This window comes from Dasypus novemcinctus, chromosome 4 (genome assembly GCF_030445035.2).
Source record: "Dasypus novemcinctus isolate mDasNov1 chromosome 4, mDasNov1.1.hap2, whole genome shotgun sequence".
Classification (NCBI taxonomy): Eukaryota; Metazoa; Chordata; class Mammalia; order Cingulata; family Dasypodidae; genus Dasypus; species Dasypus novemcinctus.
In genome coordinates this window covers 118442810-118465761 of record NC_080676.1, presented here as the reverse complement: position 1 = coordinate 118465761, position 22952 = coordinate 118442810, and positions in this window count along the sequence as shown.

Sequence of the window (22952 nt, the reverse complement as noted above, 5' to 3'; positions counted from 1 at the left end):
TTTTAAAATTTTTTATTTAAAAATTTTTTTATTTATTTCCTATTTTTAAAACTATCATTATCATTTCATTTTCATATTAATTGTATTTGGATATTTTATTGGCTTCATTTAGAAGAAGTTTTGGATCACAGAAGAGTTACAACTATGGCAGAGGAGGACCATTTGTTTGGGGTGTCAGTGATGGGGGATACATAGGAGGGTATTCACCTGGGCATACATATAAGTCATATAAATGTGTTCAAATGTTCATGGGGCATTGTCACAGTGGGTGGAAATTCACACAATAACTGAAAGAATATTGAATTCCTATCCTGAGGAGCTCTGCCACATTTTCTGTTGGAACAGCAGGAATCCACCAAGTGTAGAGGCAATGGCTAGGGAAGGAGGCTATTCCATTGATGGGCTCTGATACTGATGACTGTGTTTATGAACCTTTACTCTTGAAAGTAAAACTTAGCATAGTATCATAGGGTGCCTAATTGTTACCTCCTGAGAGCCTCATTGTTGCTCAAATGTGGCCTCTCTTAAAGCCAAACTCAGCATATAAATGCAATAACTTCCCTCAGTGTAGAATATGACTCCTGGGGATGAGCCTCCATGGCACTGAGGGATTACTACCAAACACCAACTAGCAATGCAACTGGAAAAACCTTGAGTACAAGGGGGGAAATGCAAAGACAAATAAATTTATATGGCTAAGAGACTTCAAAGTGAGTTGGGAGGTCATTCCAGAGGTTATTCCTATGTATGTCTCAACAAGATCTCATTGACTGCCAAAATAGACACTACACCAAATAACAGGTCTCCTGAGGGCTCTGGAGATACCCAAGCACAACGGTCAGGACAGATAGCTTATGAGTTTGGTCCCTTGCCTATGGGCCATTATTTGGGGTTGTGAGAAATTGTGTGAGAAAAAATTGGACTCAGTTGTGGTTTCCCTACACATGGCTCTTTGAACCTAGAGTTAGTGCAGAAGATGGCAGGTGTACATCCAAGAGACTTGAATCTTTGAACTGTCCATGTGCCAGCTGGGCCCTGAGCCTCAACAGAATTACAAAACCTACTCACCAGTTCATTGGACTCACCTAGGACAACCAACAAGAAGGTGATGATGGAAACCACCATACTAAGGAACCAAAAGAACCTTCAATTACAAGCAAGAGATTCCCATCCATCAGTGATATGAGGACTAATTGAAGGCATCTCTCAATTAGAGGTCGAGTGGGCATCACCATCCCAGAATCCTCAGGATTGGGGAATGAACTATGGACTAGAGTGGACTGCCTGGTGTTCTACTGTAGACTTAGTGTGATTCTAGCAATGGAAGAACTTATATCATTGATGTGAAGACAGTGGCCCCTGGAGGTTCTGAGAGTAGAGGGAGGGAAAACAGGTATAACATGGGACCATTTTCAGGTCTTGGGAATTTTCCTGAATGACATTGCAATGACAGATACAGGCCATTATATATCTTGCTGTAGCCTATAGACTGTGGGAGAGAGTTTAAACTACAGTGTAAGCTATGATTCATACTCTGAGGCAATGCTCCAAAATATGTTTATTAATTGCAATGAATGTACCACACTAATGAAGGATGTTGTTAATGGGGGTAAATGTGGGTGGTGTGGGGAGTAAAGTGTATGAGAATCCTCTGTATTTTTTATGTAACATTTATGTAATCTAAATTTTTTTTAATCTAAAAAATTTTAAAAAAAGAACATTCAAAGTTGGAGATAATGAATAGTTTGAGATTCCTCTTAAAATAATCAAATTAAGGTCATAAGCTTCCTAAAGCTATTTTTATGGTTTTATGATATTTCAGAAATGGATATGGAAAAGTATAATCAGTCATATAAATAACATTTATTGAATGTCTTCCTAACTCAAGGGAATATGCTTTTGCTGGGAATGCAGTGGTAAAGTAAAATAAATCTTCACTAAGTATGGTATGTAAATAAATATGTTGGCCCTTATTGCTCCTTCAAATTCTTGCTCTGTTTCTCTAACCAGTATCCTCCTCATTTTTGGTACAAGTTTAGGCCATCCTTCTCTTTATGACACCATGCTCTCTCCCTTCTGCTGCATGTGTCATCAGGTAATATGCTATTCACAATTGTGTGTATCTCTCATATAGAATATTTTTAAAATAATATCACAATGTAACTGGCTAATTAGCTAGCTAGCTACATGGATGGACAGATAGGTAGGAAGATAGGTAGATAGGTAAGTAGGTAGATAGATAAATAGATTCCCCAAAAAGTATAGCCAACTTTGGATTTAACCGAGAAATTCAAGACAAATTAAACATATAAATATCAAATTCCATTCATTCTATTTGGCTCTATCTGAATCATTGTTACTTACCACACAGGCAAAGAAATGCATCATTGATTGGGAAACAACCCAAAATATATAAGTAAAAAGTAAAATTCAGTAAAAGGAGGGAAAGAAGACGAAAGACTGTAGTTTTTTATAAATCCAAGTCAGTAACCACTGTATAACCAAAGTTATTGTTAATAACTTCACTTCAGACAAGTTTAGTGTCTTCATGAACTGCAAATGACAGAAAACAAAAGGCTCACGTATCTGATAGAGGAAGTCCTTTATTTTATCCATGCTGCATTCTGTTATGACTCAATGCTTCAACTTCTTTAGAAATCCTCAGTCACATTTTGAATGGTTTAAATCTGCTTCAGGTAATCTAGCCCTGTATTTTTTTTTTAATAAAATGACTTTTTCTAGATCTTCAAGGTCATTCCTGAAATAACCTGCCTTATATTAATGGGTTTGGTTACAAGGGGTTCCTTCATTTAGAGTCTATAGTACTTCCATATGTAGTCTGTACATTATAGAGAATATAATTACCTCAGATCAGCGTACACTGTGGTGAACTTGAACAATTGGTGTTTGTAAAAATATTGAAACACAGGTTTCTGTTGGCAGTTTCTAGATTCAACATGACAATACACAAAGAGAAAACATATACTATAAAATTCTCAATGTCTACAGGAGAAATAAATAATTGAATTTGTTTTCCACCCGACGTGCATTTTGTCTAGAGAAGACATAATTTATATATGTTATCTGATGGTTTCCATAATTAGTTTAATAAAACAGATATAGCAATCATAGTTCATGTGTAATGTGTGTGTGAACATGAAACAGAAAATAAAATTTCTAGATTGTCCATGGTGCCCTTTTCAGATTGGAATCATGAATTTTGACATCATATTTTGAACTCTGTTGATTGCACTTGTAAGTGAAAAACCTCTTTTATCTGTTAGTGACTCTCTACCCTTAGCTATAAATATCTAATAGAAGTACACTGTGAAAATCAACTTATGCTTTTCATTCTACTATATATAAGTTGTTTTAAGCAACATTATTAGCTTTATACCCAAGTATATTTTTCAGTGATGAAAATAGTTACACCATTGAGAAATCTAGATGGGTGTTTAAATACAAATTAAAACATTATAATGCATAATTTTAAGATGTGCTTACTTATGTTCAATTTTCAGACTGGCTGTTTTCCAGTTTCTCTGTGATATGGTACAATTACTTTGTTATTAATAGGAAAAATTCATATTCAAATTAGATTTTATGTCTTACAACCCAAGTACTTTCAGGCATCAAGGGTAGAATACATTTAATTAATATCTTCCTTCTTCATTAAACATATTTTATACATTATGAGAAGTATGTGGGAAGGATTGCTTACCATTTAATTATAGTAGATTCCCCATCTTTCAAATTACAAACTTCATAATAGGCATGAAATACAAGTAGTTTAGAGACTATCATTATATTCAATATTTGTAGTTATGGCAAATTAAGGTTTGGTCATCTATGAAAAATATTATGCTTCATAAAAAGTCTGTGGTAAAAATCACAAATATCACAGTACACACCTTCTCATATGAGAAAAATATGTATCATCATGCAAACAAACCATTACTATCTAGAAGCATTTTAAAAGAATACTTCAGAGTAGCATGCTCCTGAATTTTTAAATTTTTAACCATTGCTTGAGTATTATTCAAGCAGACATGTACATTGGGAGCCAAACAGTTGAGCTGGAGTTTAAGAGAACCTATGATATTACAAAAGAGTTTTTCTTTTCTCAAGTATTTAATTTAGATAAGAATCTGCAATACAACAAAAGCATTCTCTGTTCAAAATTTATTATTCTTTGACATAATTAGGAAGCAGAGATAAAAATAAGGGGTGTCATCTAGGTGAATATCTTCCTTAGTAGTTTTCTGTGAGTAACGTCCTTCAAAGAAGAAAGCAGTACTGAATTCATATAGAAATAGCTCCTGTATTTCATAGCTTTTTTGCTAAAACCTTCATATTACATTTGCTTGAAAAGAGAGGTAGAAGTTCATTACACAGCAAGAAGTTCCTGCAACAAGATAGTGTTTCCTTTTAACAAAGAATACAATGGATGCTAAGAATTTGCCATCTCAAGAAGTAAATATATTGACAGATCATGTCACTCCTCTGCTTCGAACTTTCCAATGGCTTCCCTCTCATTCACAGTAAAAGCCTAAGTCTTTCAACGCCCTTCACATTTTGCCCCTGCTTTCCTCTCTTATACCCTATCTAGCCATGTGGCCACAGTCCCCTTGGTTATTCCTTGAACTCCATTTCTATATTCTAGTTACTCTGGCTGCATGATATTGGAATCCATAAGTTAGAGGAGTAAAACCACCATTTGTTATGCTAAAAATGTTTGAGGGTTATGATTTGTCTTTCTTTCATGATACACAGGACTTAGATGAAAAACCTGAAGGCTGGGACCTAGAATCTTCTGATGTCTTGTTCACATACATATCCTACTACTGATATTATTAGATGAGGACCTTTTTTTCTGACCATATGGTGTTCTCCGTGTGATACTTGCACATGGCTTAGTTTGAGCTTCCTGACAGTGTGGTGGCTGGGATCCAAAGAGAGATGCATGGAGAAACCATATTTCCTTTTCATGACCTATCTTCAGAAGTTGTATAGCATTATTTCCACTGAAAACTGTTTGTTGAGATAGTCACAAAGTCCTAACCACTTAAAAGGTGTTGAGATTAAAATGTACTTATCAGGGTTACCAATGAAGTTTCTAGATTCTTTGTTTTACTTGACATGTCTGAAACATTCAGCATAGTTGACTTCTCTTTCCTTTTCCAAACCCTGTTTTCCCTTGGGTTCCATGGCAAGAAATATTCAAAGCCTCTCTTTTACTATACTGGAAGTTCTTTCTAAGTCTCCTTCATTACATTTACTTCTCTGTGTATCCTCTAAAATATTGGTAAGATGTTGGGGCTGCCTTCCACTCTTTATTGAACTAGAAAATGTCATTAAGTTGTCATTAAGTATTATTTTTATGCCATAACTTTATATATATATATTTATATATATATATATATATCCAGACCTCACATCTTTATTGAATTCTAAAGTTATCAAACATCTGCTTTATATTTTCATCTATATATCTTATAAAAACAAAAATTAACATATCAAACACTAATTCATTATTTCTTCCTTAATTCCTATTGGTCATTGGGCATAGCAGTAAATATTACCACCACAGCATAGCCCCTCAAACCTAGGCATTCTCTATATTTGATCTCTTTTAAATCTCCACATCAAAACTATTGATTCTAATTCTATAAAGTATTCAAAATCTATACACCTTTCACTATCTCTCCTATGAATATCTTAGTCTAAGCCTTTCCAATTTCCAGCTTAAGTTACTGAAATTGTTTACTAATGCATCTTCTCACATTACAGAAACAGTTTGCTTCTACCAAATATTTAGCCTTCCCTCCCACATGTAGAGTTGTTGCTGTGACTTTCCAGCCAGAGTAGAGAAGGGACAGGAATAGGGGATTAAGGGCTGCTGGGGGTGGGGAGAGGTATATGGTAAATTCTTGTCAATGGTTTATGTGTCATAATGAAGGTTGGTATTTCTGAGCCCAGGTGGTTTGGAAGCAAGTGGACTTTCCCTAGCTATTCTTTATGCATCCATTGGCTAAAATCAAAGGATTCTGAAGTCCTAGATATGGAGGAGGCACAAGACAGAGATTCCTAAATCCCTGGATTATCACATTAAAGATTGCCAGCCTAACATACATAAGTGAACAAAAAATAACTTCCATTGTGTTTAACTACTGATATTTTGGGGCAGTATTTCCTACAGCAATCTCTGTCATCTATTTTAGTATACTGTGCTTCATAAGCCCTAGAGCAACCACTAATAAAATAACTCAAAAGACAGTTAAATTATTAAATGAATTAGAATGTTATACCAGAATTATCCACATAACAGGAAATAAGTTAGTAAAATGGGAACAGAGGAACAAAATCATAAGAAACATCAAAAACAAAACACAATCAGAAGCACTTGAGCTCCTGCCTCGCACATGGGAGGTCTTGGGTTTGGTTCCCCATGCCTCCTGAAAATACAAAAGTGAACATCATGCAAAACAAATGAAAGGGAAAAAAAGGAAAAATAACTTAGGGAAGCTGATGTTCAGTGGTCGATTGCCAGCTTCCCACATAGAGGTCCCAGGTTCAATCCCAGGCCCCTTTTTCCTCAAATAAACAAACAAAAAAACAACAACACACAAGGTAATGATGGATACATGTCATTATACATTGGTCAAAAGCTATAAAACTCTAAACCACAAAGTGTGAACCATAATGTAAACTATAGACACTGCTTAGTAGTAATGCTTCAATATTGTTTCTCTTGTAACAAATTTCTACACTAATGTAAAATGTTATTAATAGGTGATATGTGGGTGGGGAGGGGTGGGCCATATAGGAATTCCCTATACTTTTGATGTATCTGTTCTGTAATCTAAAACTTCTCTAAACTTGAAGTTTATTATTACCAAAAAAAAAAAAAAAAAATCAGTCATAGATGCAATCAACTGGCTGATGATTTAAATTATCCTTAGAGTAACAACCAGGCCAGTGCTTGCTTGACCAAACAATTGGTTACCATATTGACACATAAACTTAACTATCACACTTACCTTGTCTCATTTGTTTTCTTCACAGTTACTGATCACTTTCTGAAATTACCTTGCATGTTCATTGGTTTATCTTTAAGTCTACCCCTCTAGAAAGTGTTACTCCAAGTAAAAGGGTAAAGGATACGCTACTAATTGATCATAATTATATTTCAAGAAATTTTTAATAAAAATATTTGCTTTGTATCAAAGCATTTACAAATATACATTGGCATTGAGTGTAATTTAGAATACCCGCCTTTATATTTATGTCCTTCTTGAATATTTGAGAAAATAGGTGCTCATTCTTATTTACACATGTAACCGCTGATCCTTTGACTTTCTTCACACTTATTTTCTAGTCTTCTTTGGCCATCCCTCATTTTTCTGTGTAGAACTTACCAGCTTCAGTTCTCCATGAATACAATTCTGAAGTTTCTAGAAGGGCCTCCACAAAGCAGTGCTTGAAGCTTGGGTTAGGGCAGGCTTTCTTTCCTTTTCTGGATTGTCATTCACTTATTAACAATATTAAGTTGTATTGGTATACCAGACTGTTTTAATTTGCAAAGGGCCACCAATGCAAAGTACCAGAAACCAGTTATCTTTTGTAATGGGGTAAAAGCTTACAGTTCCAAGGCCGTGAAAAATCCAACTCAAGGCACCATAAAAGGTACTTTCTCATTAAAGTCAACTGCCACTTTTCGAAGCAAGATGGTGGAGATGTCTGCCTGATCTCTCTGCCTTCCCCTTCCAGCTTCCTATTTCAGTCTCAGTTGCTCTGCTTTCAGTGGCAAGCCAGCATAGGGCTTGTCTCTTTCCAGCCTCCTATATATTCTCAGCTGTTCTGCTTTCTTCCCAAGTGCAGCTGGAAGCTATCAATTTGATTTGCTCTGTGGGCCTCTGCCTCTTAGGCGCTTTGTGCTTAAGTGACCCTCTCTCTCTCACATTTCAGAATCAATTATGACAGTTAACTTCTTTTCTGTCTGTATTTGTGTCCATTTATATTAGTTCCAGCAAGGGAGCAGAGACACAATCAGAGTCACTCCTCACTGGCATAATCCAATCCAAAGCCCTAATCAAGTAATCTGAGCAAAGACCCCTCAAATGAATTTTTGCAAGAAAAGGGTATCACATGCAAAGGGATAGATTAGTTTACAAACATAATCTTTCTCTTTTTGGGTCTCATAAATAGGACAGACTTTCTTTTCTTTTCTGATTTGTCATTCATTTTCATTCAGCATCATGATACTAAGATGTATTGGTATACCAAACTTTAGTAAAGAAAGAAAAATGTATTTCCTCAAATGAAATAAAGAAATTGGAATTATACTCTATAACTTGTCTCCTAAACTGAACAAAAACTTACAAGAATTTGAATAGTTCCAAAAGAGATCTTTATGGGTGTCCTCCATTTCCTGACCCTGGGAGTACTCATTTTATACTTTTTTGAAATTTTCTAACTACATTTTGAGGAACCCCATAGGGGTAAGACTCACCTTCCCCAGGTACAATTTCCTTCACTAATCAGTCCATCCCACCACGTTAATGTTATACAGTCGAGCAGAACTTCTCTAACACCGATAATACCAGGACAGTATCTCTTAGCATGTTTGCCTTCAAGGTTTCCTAACCAGTGATAGATGCAAATATTCTTTATTATTGTTGTTATCATCAGTTTTCTTACAGGGTAGGAATATGTGGCTTATTTGCTGATGGCTAATGTGCTTAGTTACTTCCATTGGGTCATATTTAGTTATAGAATTAATTCTTTTTAAGATAAAAAATCAATAACAATTTTTCCATTTTAATATATCATTGTTAAACATCCTTCGTTTGTTTGCTTGTTTGTTTTAAGTGAATCTTCCTTGACCACTAAGACTCTGTACTTTATTAGTTGTATCATTTTCTCTTAACAGAATATATTCTCTTATGTCAGATGGATCTGAAATCAGAAGTAGAAAGGACATTTAGATCTTCAAGTGTTAGTCACTTCATTTGTAGCTGAAAAAACTGAAGCCCAATGAATTAATAAAAAAGATAATATATAAATAACATATTTGTCCATGCTTTTTGGATTTAAACATATGATGGTTAATCTTATGTGTCAACTTGGCCAGGTTATAGTATCTAATTGTTTGCTCAAGCAAGCACTAACTAACCTGGTTGTTATTGTATGGGTATTTCATAGATGATTTATATCTCTAATGAGTTGACTGCAACTATAGCCTATTGCATCAACAAAGAAGATTGCCCTCAGCCATGCTGGGAATCTTCTCATCCAAACAGTTGGAAGTCTTAAAAGCCAGAACTGAAGAGTTCAGAATCAAATAAAATAATTTCCACATCCACCTTCAGCCAACCATTTTCCCTCTGTCAGAATTTCTAACTTGTAACTTGCCTAACAGTTTGAACTAGCTAGACTCCATAATAGAATTTGGATTTTCCAGCCCCCATAGTTGCATGAGTCAATTCCTCATAATGAATCATATATATATATTGATAAATATCATATACATATATATCATATATGTATATAATCCTGTCAGTTTTGATTTTCTGGAGAATCCTGACTACAACAAAAGAATAAGACTTTGAGGCACTAAATATTCAGAATTAAAATTAGAAAAAAATATGCAGAGAAAAGCCAAACATATGTGCTCATATCTATTATACTCTAGAGAATAATATAGGATAACAATTTAGATAACATTACTTTAAGGAACAAAGGCATTCTCAAGCCAAACACAAAGCCCAAAACCTTATGGAAAAATATTTATAAAAGGTTGAATATATAAAAAAGGAGAAATTTCTCTAAAGAAAAATACACAGGAAAACTAAATTAATATTTATAAAATGGAAGAAAACTTTTGTGGCATAGCATTGATCCCTGGCACATAGAAAGCAAGATGCAGCAAATAAAAAAATTAAAGAAGAAAGAATTGAAATGACCACTGAACATAAGGAAAGATGTGTAACTATTAAATCTTTCTGCTTAATGTTTTAAACTTTATAGCATCTAATATTAGCAAGTCCGTAGGAAAAAGGACTTTCCAATACATTGCTTTTGACTGATTTCAGACATTGGGAAATGCAACTTGTTAGTGTCTCTTATTTTAAATGTACGTTGCTTGATCCATTAATAATTTAAAAAATTTATATTACAAAAATATTCACCCAAGTGCAGAAAATACTTTAGCAATATTCATTGCAGCATGATGGATATAGTAAAAATTGGAGAAAACAAATAGAAATGTACATGTAAGTGATTAAATAAATTTTTGTACACTGAAGCATAGACTAATAAGAACAGTAAGGAAGAATGCATATATATAGCCCTATAGATGATTTTATGTATAAAATGCTAAGTGAAAAAGGCACATTATAGAACATGCTACATACCATAATCACACTAAATAACCTGTATCCATAGATACAAATATATAAAAGCTCATATCATTTATTTGTATGTGCATAGAAAAAGATCTATTCAAATAGATAGGAATCTACATATACTATTTTCTTTTGGAGAGTGAATGTGAGTGTGATAGAGAACTTTACACCTTCCCAAATTTAAAAAAATTTTTTCAATCAGAATGCACTTATTCTGCAATTTTTAAAAAAGCAATATAAATTTAAAAAGTAGAATGTATGTACAGAAATCCTCCCTTTTATAGGAAGAAATTAAAGGCAATTGATCATAATACTGATAAATAGGGATTATATAGTTCTGTGCATTAACTTTAAAGACCATGGCCTAATTTAGAAATTGTTACTTTCCAGTTTTGGTCAAATGACTTTTGCTGAATATCAATTATTTAATATTTTCTTTGAACATATCAGTGCACTCATTAATAACTTGAAGGATAAAGTATCATCATTTGCATGCAGAAGTTCAATTTTTGCTAGAGTGTTGTACAACAATTTGGCCAGCTTCCCATAATGGTTTTGGTAGAGCATTTCCCATTTATCACATCTTTTCCAATGGCAGTTTTAAAAGTGCCCTTGAAAACATTAAAATATAACACATTTCAGATTATATTAACAAAATACATTTTACATTTTGTATGCTTTTACTTGGGTATCTACCGCATATTTTCAAAGGAGTATTATTAAATGTCGGATAAATTTGTTTTATTTGTGTGTGTGTGTGTGTTTAACTTTGAAGCTATAGCAATATAGAGAAATGATTGAGAGTAGTAATTTAGAGTAGAAAGAAAACATAAAAGATCAAGGTTACTATCGATGGAGATAATTTTAAGGAAGCTTAATAAATATTCTTTGAAAGTGAGTAAGAAAAATTGGGGCTGTGATAATTCTGTTACTCTGTATCTGCACTTAAATATGCTTAGTAGATCCAGGAAAATTAAAATCTTGTGAAACTGGTATGTGGATGAAAGAAATGTGAAGATGAGTGTTGTCTATGTGTTATTGGATATGAACTTTGAAGTCTTATAATCTTCTTCCCTGGAGGTTAATTGAATGAGAAAAGGGTTATAAGAGAGAATTTAGCACGACCCCTGCAGTTAGTTTTTTTAAAAAAAATCAACTAAGAGTACTTCAGTTCATGAATCTGTATATAAAGCAGTGAAGATAACCAAATTGCCTGGCTAAATATAATAAAGTTTTAGAAATAAAGATTAAAAAATGCATCTATTTTCTAATGGGGTTTCTCCTTCTCTCTCAGTTCTCCTAATGTAGAAGCTAACCGAGACTCTATAAACTCAGATTTGGTCATTCTTGTAAACAGTGAGCATTTAAGGAATGTCTGAGTAGCCCAAATCATTGTCAGTCTACCTTTCTCTATCTTTTTCACCTCTAAATGTTAATCTCTCAATCTGAATCAGGTTCTCTCAGTTTCTGAATAAGTACTCACCAAGATTTTCACAGACTTAGTCTTATTGCTGTAAGCAAGCATTCTGGTTGAACTGTGGCAGTAAATTTTCATAATCGCACATTAGTAAATAAATTAACAAGCAATCCTGAAAAGGCACATGTACAAAGAGTATAATTTTTATAATATCATGGACATAATGGTACTTTTGCCATAATATTATCACTAAACTTTCCTTTCTGAACAAATAAACTCCAGGTTTTTTGTTGTTGTTGTTTTTTTGATGTGAGTACTGACAGATGTCTTAACCCCTCCACTCTTTTGTTCTCAGCAGGAGTTGGACTTGGGCTTTCAAAATTCCTTCTATTGAATGGTGTCCTTCTGTATAGTGACGCATCAATGAGGAACCATAATATCTCCTGCTATAAGTTCCTAGTGGCAACATCTATAATATCTCCATGTGCCAAGAATGGTCAGGGCAGTCAGAAGTTAATGGGCTAGGACTTGGTAGGGTCCAGGCCATGGTGCTAGATTAGGTAAATAAGCAGGAACAGTAAACACCAGAGAAGAGTTATATGCAAGCCTTGTTCTAAAGCACACCAGGAATAAGCTAGAAATCTAGACTTTACAGTTAATTTCAAGTGAGTCAAAGGATATGAAGGCAATTAAGGGGGGAGGGGAAGATAAAAGTAAGAACTCAGATTATTTTCAAAACATGGGACTAGAGTGCTTGCTGCACATTGATTGGCCTTCTTTGATGACAGTGTTATTCTAACTGCTGTAGCAAACTAGTGTAAATTGTATGGTGGCTCAAGGTTAATAAAAGCTTTTTCTTGGTCATCTAATAGTACAAAAATAATATTTGTGCCTGACTTAACCTTGTAATCATTCAAGGTTTGTAATCTAGCTATATATCTAGGAATAAGAGAAAATGGCTATGGTTAAACAGTTAGCTAGTTTCTATTATGAACACTATTATTTAAAGACACATGACCAATCCTGATATAGCTGCGTATTTGGGTTTGAGTATTCATTCTGCATCTCTTTGATGTTGGTTATGATCTTGATCAGTCCAAATTTGCCATGTCTTATAGGCCAGGTTTGCTGTCTATCATTTTTCAAGATTTCTCAAAGGTAAGTCAGGTGCTCTATCCCTAGTCTCTCCTTGTCCTGAAATTAATGTTCTGTTCTTTTTTTTTTTTTTTTTAACCTCAGGTTCCTTTGATGTCCCTGAATACTCAAGGGCACTCTTAATGAATATGACATACTCCACTACCTGCACCTTGGAGAACATTTTTGTAATTTCTACTGACATGTGAAAATGCTTTGAAAAGGTATGAATTACAGTATAAATGCAAGTGTACTACAGTGTTATCTCCTGCTTTATCCTGATCATGAACATGGCCTCCTTTCTGCCTTCCTTTCTAGGCTACAATGATTCTAGGTGCCTATTGCTTTGTGCTTTGTGGTAGAATAGTTCTCTCCAGTGACCTCTGTGGGTGAAAGATAAGAAAGACTGGGACAAAATAACAATTTCTGCCTACTCTCCAAAATACAGGAATGAACAGAACGCTTCAATATACAACTTTGCAGGTTGCTACAGTATTGCCAAAATGCTCATGGAACATCACATGGGATGAGCAGGAAATTATATCCTTCTAGTTCTGTCTATAGCATCATTGTGCTGCACACCTTCAGCTCTTCCCCACTCCATGCCATCTAGATGATTGTAATAATCAACTCCATCAATATGAGATGTTAATAATGTAGGAGAGAAAAATTGAAATATATTTTAAAAAACCTGATCTTTCATCCTTCTTTCTTCTGTCCATCCTTTTCTTTATAGCATTTTGCAAACATCCAATTCAATACATAAAATCAGCCTTTGTTGAATTTGAATGGCTTGCTCTCAGTTGACTTTGCCATCTTCCCATCTTCGAGTTATTTAAAATTCCTAAATGTGTGGGGTCATACCAAGTTCCCTCTTATCACCCTTACTAGTCTTCTGTAAGTTCAATATCCCCTGTGGAAGAAAAATAACAGATTACAGGGAATTTAGGTTACACTGCTACTGCTATGTAGATAGCTGCTTGTCCCTTGACTCAAGATTTTGTGATAAAAGTATTGGAGTCCTCTGTTCTCAGGTCTGATTCCTATAAACATCACCTCTGAATTCACTCACAAGTCAGCACCTGAAGCTTGCCAGGCTAAAGTAAAGATCTGAAATCAATTATTTGTGCTTTCACAGCCTAATTTCCTTGCCATCTAAATGCAGATAAATAGAAAATCTAATTTTTAATATAACTCACCTACAACTTTTAATAAATATTAATGTCTATGACTGTGTCTGACCTCCTTCTAGTCTTAAAATCAATAGTTGTTGATTAAGGTCCTCTGGGCAGCATTACAAAGATGACAGCTCACTATTTATTCCCATTGCCTATTCTCTGATCCCTAAACATGTTAACAGTAGGCCTATTAAGAGATGTAAAGCATTGTAGCACAATCCGGCCATGTAAGAATGCCTGAAAAGGGAAGTGAGGTGTGCTTATTATATCTATATGGGGTGCATAAGTTTTCATTATTTATCACTTGCTGTGATTTCAATTCTGGTTTTTACTTTTTAAAAATTTTTCACTTTTTAATACCCATAAAGAATACTGTTTTTGGTATGTTTCATTACATGCATATTTAGTTCAGGGTAACAATTTGGAATATTTAAAATTCTATATCTTATTGATTTCTCCTGTTGATTTCAAATTCCAAATTCATCAACAACATAGAGAATAGATTTTTACCTAAGAACAATTTTGTGTGACCTCGGGTTTGATTACTAGTTCATAGTACAGATAATGCCTTATTTTCTAAAAATATTTTCTTATTCATATATATTTATTAAACAATCACTTTCTGAATGCCAAATACTGTGCAACACTCTAGAGACTCAAGACAAATAGCACAAATTCCTGCTGTTAGTCTCAAGGACTTCTTTCACTGTTTCTCTTACCAAAAGGAGGGTGTCCACGGGAAAACTTTTGAACAACATAAAAATATAGACTCAGATATTTGAAATTTTAAAAAAGAGAAACAGCTAATTGCATAATTGTTATTTTGTACTATTGCAGTATATACATATATATATATATATATATATATATATATATATATGTATATATAGTTGAATATGGTCTCCTAAGCTAGTGAGTGGAGGAAGGAGGGCTTGAAAAACTTATTACCATTTATATCATTAATTTATGGGAAAACATCATCTCACTTTGCAATATCTGGTTTCCAGACATTTAAGACTTGCTGAACCTAAATTGAAAACTGCCTGCATTAACCTGTGAACTTTAAAAATCACCTGCTCACCCCATGAGATAATCACCACATCAGGAGTTTCATCCTCGGTTCATAGGCACTATTATTCTTCGAGTTCTTGCAATCACAAAATCTTGGATCTCTGGGAAGGTGCCTTTACATTCCAGTGGCAGATTTAAAACACTGTGGCTTTTGTAATATTCTGAAATAGCAAACAATTGAAGCTAAGTATTATTTCCACCAAGCATGTATATTTCATCCAAAGCATGAATTTAAAACTTCGTAAAAATGCAAAGCCCTAATCCAACCTTCAAGTAACAAACTGATTATATAATAGTTTTGTGCTAATATGGAATTAGAAATATAAGCAGCCACCTATGAATTACAAAGCTTTGTTGACATCAAGAGCTTCCTGCTGACTTGAAAATAAATGCCGATGTGATACATTAAAATCTTTTTTATTTTGTAAATGATAGTTAGAAAATGTTTTAATTCTTTTCAAATGTTTGTGAAAATTTTGAAATAGGAATTGAAGATCATAGCTTTTTATGTGGTTTGTGTTTATGTATATCTAGATTTGTACTTAGCCAGCTGATCCTGGTCAATTTTGTTTCCTAAAGGGAAATAATGGGACCCAATAAGAGTTTGTTTTGTTTTGTAACATTAGCTCTTGAGTCATGCTTTCTTCAATGAATTTGTTCTCTTCAGGACTGGCCCAAAGCTAAAATGTAATGGCAACATTGGTCTTTACTGTGTCTTTTCATAATCTTCCATTTCCCTTTATTTTCATAGTGACACTCCAGCTTAGTCTACTTTTGGTGGAGAATACCTCATGCACCTATTGCAAAACACAAACAAATGAAAATAAATATGCAAATATAACAAGCCATCACCTTGTTAACTAGATTTCAGTTATGGGAAGAAAATCCCTGAAAATAATTTCCAGTGAAATGCTTATAGCTAATATTTTATGTATTAACTCAGCATTAGCATTTTTAAAGATTATTAAAGAGAAATATTAAAGACAGTATTTAACATATTAGATTTAATTTGGCAAACATGGATAAAGTGGGTGTTTTGTGAAAGACACCGGTTTAGATATTAGAATTTTAAAAATGTATGGAAGAGGAGAGAGGATGGAAGTCTAATTTTTTTTTGTTTAAATGCATTGTTTCATTTCAATTTTACAGAAATGCTGTAATGTAATTCTTTTTTTCAAATGAAGAAACTAAAGCTCTAAGTCTTAAGCTATGTGCCCATGATCAAACAGTACAAAACACTTAGGCATACATTTCAATCCATGTTGTCTACTTCTATGGAGCAGAGTATGACAGTTTCCACACACATGCAAACACACAAATAAAGACTAGGGGACACTGGGGAAAAGGAGGAAAAGTAATAAAATGGGAAGATTTTGTCTGCTGAGCTGGATCAGAAAAGAAATTATAGTCAAGATAAGATATGATATTGGCTTAAAGTATAGGTGAATAAAATTAGTTTAGAAGGGAGGAGTGTTACAGTTGAAAACCCTGCAACTTAATGACCAATAGTTTGATAAAAATATATTAGTTTGGCAGAATGATAGACTATAAATAGTGGGAAAATATGAGATGAAATGAGACTGGAAAACATAAAAATCATATCACAAACATCCAGGTAGTTAATATTGAGGTGTTTTAGGTGACACAGATGACCAGGAGACTTTATTAGCTCATGGTTTTGAGGTTAGGAGAAGTTCAAATTTGAGGTAAAAGCAAGGAGATACTTTTTCCCCAAAGGCTGTGAGTTTCAGAGGCTAGCTATTGGTGATCCTTGGATCTTTGGTTTTGCTGTCACATGGCAATGCATATGGTGGTGGTGTCTTCTTGTTTTACAAATTTCCTTGACTTCCAGCCTTTTTCCCTCTATGTGGCTTTTCTTCCATGTTCAATATCTTTTACCTATAAGGACTTCAGTCATATTGTGTTAAGGTCCACCCACCTTCAATTTGGATACACCTTTAATAACATCTTCAAAGGTTCTCTTTACAAATGGGTTTACACCTAAAGGGTGCTGGGACTTGAATGTTTCTTTTGTGGGGAAAATGAGTCAATTCCCAACAAAGACTTTTAAGTATATGAATGCAATTCACTTACTCTTTATTTTATAAAGCATAATAGAGATGAAGTATCTGGAATGGATTAAGTTGAATTGGGGAAATAAGCCTAGGTAAGGATTAATAAGAATCTAAGCTAGAGCAGTGACTGTGTAGGTAAAAATATGGGTAAGAAACATGCACATTGCTGAGGTCCAAATTATACCTGACAGCTGATTTTCAGAAAATTATAATGCCATTATCTCTAAGGTTTAGAACCTGGGTGACTTGGATGATGATGGTGGCAGTTGTTTTAGTTTCCTTGACTATTCAAGCAAATACCATGCAATGGATTGGCTTAAACAATGGTATTTGTTAGCACATGGTTTAGAGTCTAGGAGAAAGTGAAAATCAAGGCATAATCAAGGCAATGTTTTCTCCTAAAGTCTGGTATTTTGGGTCTGGCTTTCTGTGATCCTTGATCCTTGGCTCATCTGTCATACAGCAATGCACATGACAGCCTCTTCTGAGTTTGGTTGACCTTCAACTCTTGCTTTCATGGACTTTCTCTTCCTCTGTCTCAATTTCATTCTGCTTAAAAAGGACACCAGTAATAGGGTTAAGTCTCATCCTGATTGAGTTGGGCTACACCTTAGCTGAAGTAACTGCATCAAAAGATGGAGGAATAAAATATGGATTAGAGTGGACTTACTGATACTCTACTATAGAACTATTGTGACTAGTAATGGAAAAAAAAAATGTATCATTGATATGGAGAAAGTGGCCATGGTAGTTGCTGAGGGCAGGGAGAGGGAAGAAGAGATGTGATGAGGGGGCATTTTTGGGGCTTGGAGTTGTCTTAAATGGTATTACAGGGACAGATGCTGAACCTTATATATCTTGCCATGATCCACTGAATGTACTTGGGGAGAGTATAAACTACAATGTAAACTATTATATGTGTGGTGCAGCAATGCTCCAATATGTATTCACCAAATGCAACGAATGTGCCACAATGATGAAAGAGATTGTTGATGTGGGAGAACTGGGGTTGGGGGGTATGGGGTATATGGGAACCTCTTATATTTTTTAATGTAACATTTTTTGTGATCTATGTATCTTCAAAAAATGTAATTTAAAAAAAGATGGGGGTGGGGGAGTGGGGAGTGGGGTATATGGGAACATTTTATGTTTTTTAATGTAGCATTTTATATGATCTATTAACTTTAAGAAAAGATAATTAAGAAATAAAATAAAATTTAAAAAAATTTAAAAAAGATCCTACTTACAATGGCTTCACATTTACAGAAATGGATTAAGTTTAAGAACATGTTTTTTCTAGGGTACATAGCTCCAAATCACCATAGCAATATTAACAGATATTGATAAATGAGAAAGAGAAGCTTATTATTGTGTAATGAGTGATGGTTAATGACTTGAGATTTCTGGAGAAGAATCAAAGTGAGATAGAATGATCACAAAATTCTAAAGGTACTTCAGGCTGTGAATCAATATTACAACATGATCTATATTTAGCTTATTCTTCCCCTCAAGATGCCAGTGCTTTCCCTACTGATCCAAACCTTCTGCTGCCTCATATTAAGCAAATGAACTTATCTTTTACTTCATTGAAAAAGAGTATCCCCAAATAACTTTTGCCTCCAAGACTGCAAATTTAGTCATATTAACATAAATCCCGATTCTTTATTTTTCTTTCTACTTTGGAGAAACTTCCTATTTCTGTCAATGGTCAAAATGCTTTATAGCCCATTTCTTTTTACCTTCTGAGGAAACTGGCACCATTATTTATGCCCCACTGACATCTTTAATCTGTTCTTTCTACTGTGTTTCCATCAGTATTAAAAATTGAGAATCTTTGATCCTAAAACAGTAAAACAGCAGTAAAAACAAAATGGTATCACTCTCCTATCTCTCCCAAACCTTTCACAACTCAGCTTCTATGTTCCATTCAGTCAACACACTCTATCTGGAATCCGTTCCATTTCCATGACCAATGATTACTTTGAGGTTTTTAATTATTTTAGTATTTTAAAATTGGATAGAAACATTGCTGTGGTCACACTATTAGATTTCTCAAAAACAGTCAACAAATTTAACCACTTCCCCCTTCTTAAGGCAATATTTTCCTTTGGAATCTGTGACACTTATACTTTTGATACTCCTTTTACCTTTGCAGTCACCTCTTTAATCACTTTTTCGAATTCAGTTCCTTGTAGGATTTCTATGACTGGATTCCTTTTCTCCATGCTTCCTTACTCTTCCATCCTCCTTCTCTACATCTCACATTCATTCCTATGGCCTCAAATATTTGTCTCAATGTCAGACCTCTTTCTAAGTGACATATTTCCAAGCCCCACTTCTTAAAATCTCCTCTCAGATATTTTCTAAAATATGAAGTACAAAATTTCAAAACTAATAACTTTTTCTTCCACTGCCCTCCTCTTCCCTACCTCAGGAAAGTGCACCTCTATTCACCTTGTTAGCCTCAGAAACCTAGAAGCCATCTTTGAATCTTTTCCCCCCTCCCTTGCTCAATCCAGTTGACAACAGTTAATGCATCTCTTACTGATTTTTTAGCATCCACTTTTGTCCCCCACCCCATTCATTGCATGTAAAATAATGTTAGACATGTTAAAATATGTAATATATGAGTAAATTAGAAAGAACAATTATAAAATAAACATGGTGAATTCACACTAAAATTAAGAACTGAAATATTACTGGAACTGGGGCATCTACCCTTAACCCTCACCCTGCCTTCTCTCAGAGGTTAACATAATTTTTAGTGTTGGGTGTATCTTTAATTTGCTTTGACTTTTAAAATAATTTCTACATATGTTCTGTATTACTAAAATTATGTAATTGTGCTTTTCTTTATTTTTAGTTTTGTTTTAAGTTTTGGTTTTTTAGTTTTATAAGCAGAGAAGTACACTTTGTTGATTACTAATAATTTTTTTGTTTAGTCAACATTTCATTTCCAAAATTTATGGATTCTGATCTATAATTTATAGTAATCTTATGGAAATTAGATTATATGATGTCTTTTTCTCTGATTTCTCCTCTTTGATGGCTTCCCAAATCCAATATCATAACCTATAAGGATCCTTCAAGATCTGGCACTGCCTCCTTATATCATGTCACTATCTCTCTCACTACAATATCAAAAGTGTTTCTCAACGTCCTTTAATGTACCAAGTCCTTTCCTACCACAGTTATTTGTGTTATTTAAATAAACAGTTTGTTTCTTTTACCAGGAATAATGTAGCCCATCCTACTCCAAGTCTTCAAGTCCTTACCTATGAGATTCCTACAATCTTCCTTCAGAAGGTTTTCTGGTTCCTGTCATTTAATCTGTTTTCCAGGAATTTTACTGCCTTCATGACTCTCATTATAATGTATAAACATAAGCTATTTCTTATGTTTTGTTTGCTTTTTAGTTTTAGTTTTTAATACACTGGTAAAGCTTAGTAAAGGTCCAGACTAATTTCCGTTAGAGTAGTACCTGGGTATTACTTAAACTAACCACCTATAGCTAGTACTATCCTTCATTATAGGCACTAAATAAAAGTTGTGGAATAATGAATGAAAAATATTTTCCCATAACCCATAGGATACTTTGCTGAAGCAAAGAGGCATGATCTCAATCATTGATTTACAAATTTTTAGTTTATACTTAGAGGAAGAAATTTAATTTAAAGGGGAAAATGCAATACATAATATATTCATGGATTATTCATCAAGGCTAAATTTTTGCCCAAAATATGCTCATTCTAAATGTGTGTATATGCATCTTTAGACAATGTAAGGTCAATTTTGAGTAAATCAAAGTACTGTGGTAATTCCAGCGTCTGGACCAATGTTCATTCTTTGAGGGGCTACCCTCATTATTAATTTCTTGATTTACTCCATTGTAATAATGGATAAAATTTTTTTTATGAACTGCTATTCTCTTCCATACTTGTGGAAGAGCTTTACCTTGAAAACTCTGTTGCACAAAGATTTGGATTTATATAATCTATTCTTTTCATCATTCCTACTTCATTTATCTTTTTCTGTCTAGAATACACCAGCCCATAGCTTCAGAATCCTTGACAAAACGTCACAATTTTGGTTAATTAATACCTCATTTTATTTCCTTTTGTTATACTAGTAATGGTGAGATTAGGAATATGGCAGTCCTATAACGCAGCCTCTGAGAGGATTTCAGAGTTGACTAGTTACGTCCGTGAGACTGGTGCACAGTAAAGAATTCAGGCCTGAAGTGGGGACAGTGCTGATATAGTGGATAATTGCTTGGATACACTCTAATTGCTCCCTTGATTTGCCGAGAATCTGACTTCTGTGGAGATTATTCTAAAGGTGGAGGTTAAATAATCTCCACCGTCCTGGTTGGAAGACAGTAAGAGGATAAATCAGAAGAAACGTTAAATAACCTTGGGAAATTTAGAACACTTAAAAATGGAGTTGAAGTATTTTCTACAAGAAAGACATTAATAATTGTAACTGGAAGCAATATGCTCAGCTGGTTAAAGACCATTCTAATGAGGCTAAGGTCATAGATCCATATAAGGGCCAGTTAGCTTTGAATTAAACAAAAAATCCTCCTGATGATGATGGATGCTACCCATAATCCAAGTCTTTTGAAAATATGCACTATAGACTCTGATTATAAGAAACCAAGAGACTGAAGCAGCTCAGAGCATCCATATATATATATATCTTATCTTAAATTATTTTAAAAGATGTAATTATCTTTCAAGCAAATATCCAAGATTCTCCCAAAGTGAAAGCCCTTTCTATTTAGTTTTTACTAGCTGATATCAGGCTCAGTTATAGTCATAAAAACACCATTCTGGTTTGAAAATAAATTTTGGTCCATTCAGATTGAATTATTTCTTCCAGGGTACAAGAAAGCTTAACACCATTAAGGTCCTAGACAGAGATTATTTATTATTAAGATGAGAGACTGATTTCTAAGAGAGCATATGTTCCTAACAGTGTCCTATAATAGGATTAGACTAAATAATATTATTATTTATCATTTTGTGAGCGGTCTACTAAGTGAAAGTACACAACAGACCTGCCTAGTAGAAATGTAAAGTGAAAATTGAAGTGGTACGCTTGATGCTAGTAATTTTCGTATTTTATGTTAACTGTTAGGCCATTAAGTAAAGAGTTAAGAATAATTACTTTGCCAACTTTGAAACAAGTCCTTATTTTACTCACCACTAATATTTTGGCTTTTTTATTTGTAAAGATGTGAAACATGAAGTTTTCATGATCACAAACACCAACGATATATTCTATTTGACCACCCAAAGCTGTTGGTCACCAGAATAGCAGAAAATATTTTCCATCATCTGTTTGGTGCAAAGTATTATGCACAATAATCTTCAAAAGACATAATCATTGTCCTCTAGGTTTTACAGCTGTGATGAGGCCAGGCTGGAATAGATGGTCAGAAGCTGATCTTTAATATACATCAGTGTTTTTGGATATTGCAGTAACCCTCAGCTGCTTTTTATGTTTCCACTTTTCCCCTCTAATCCATTCTTCTCACAGAAGTCAGAGCAATTGCAAAATGTATATCCTGTAACATTGTTCCCCTGTATAAAATATCTTAAGATCTTAATATCCCACAGAGAAAAAAATCCCCGCCTTTTCTTCACCTAGTTCATTAAACCCTACTTGC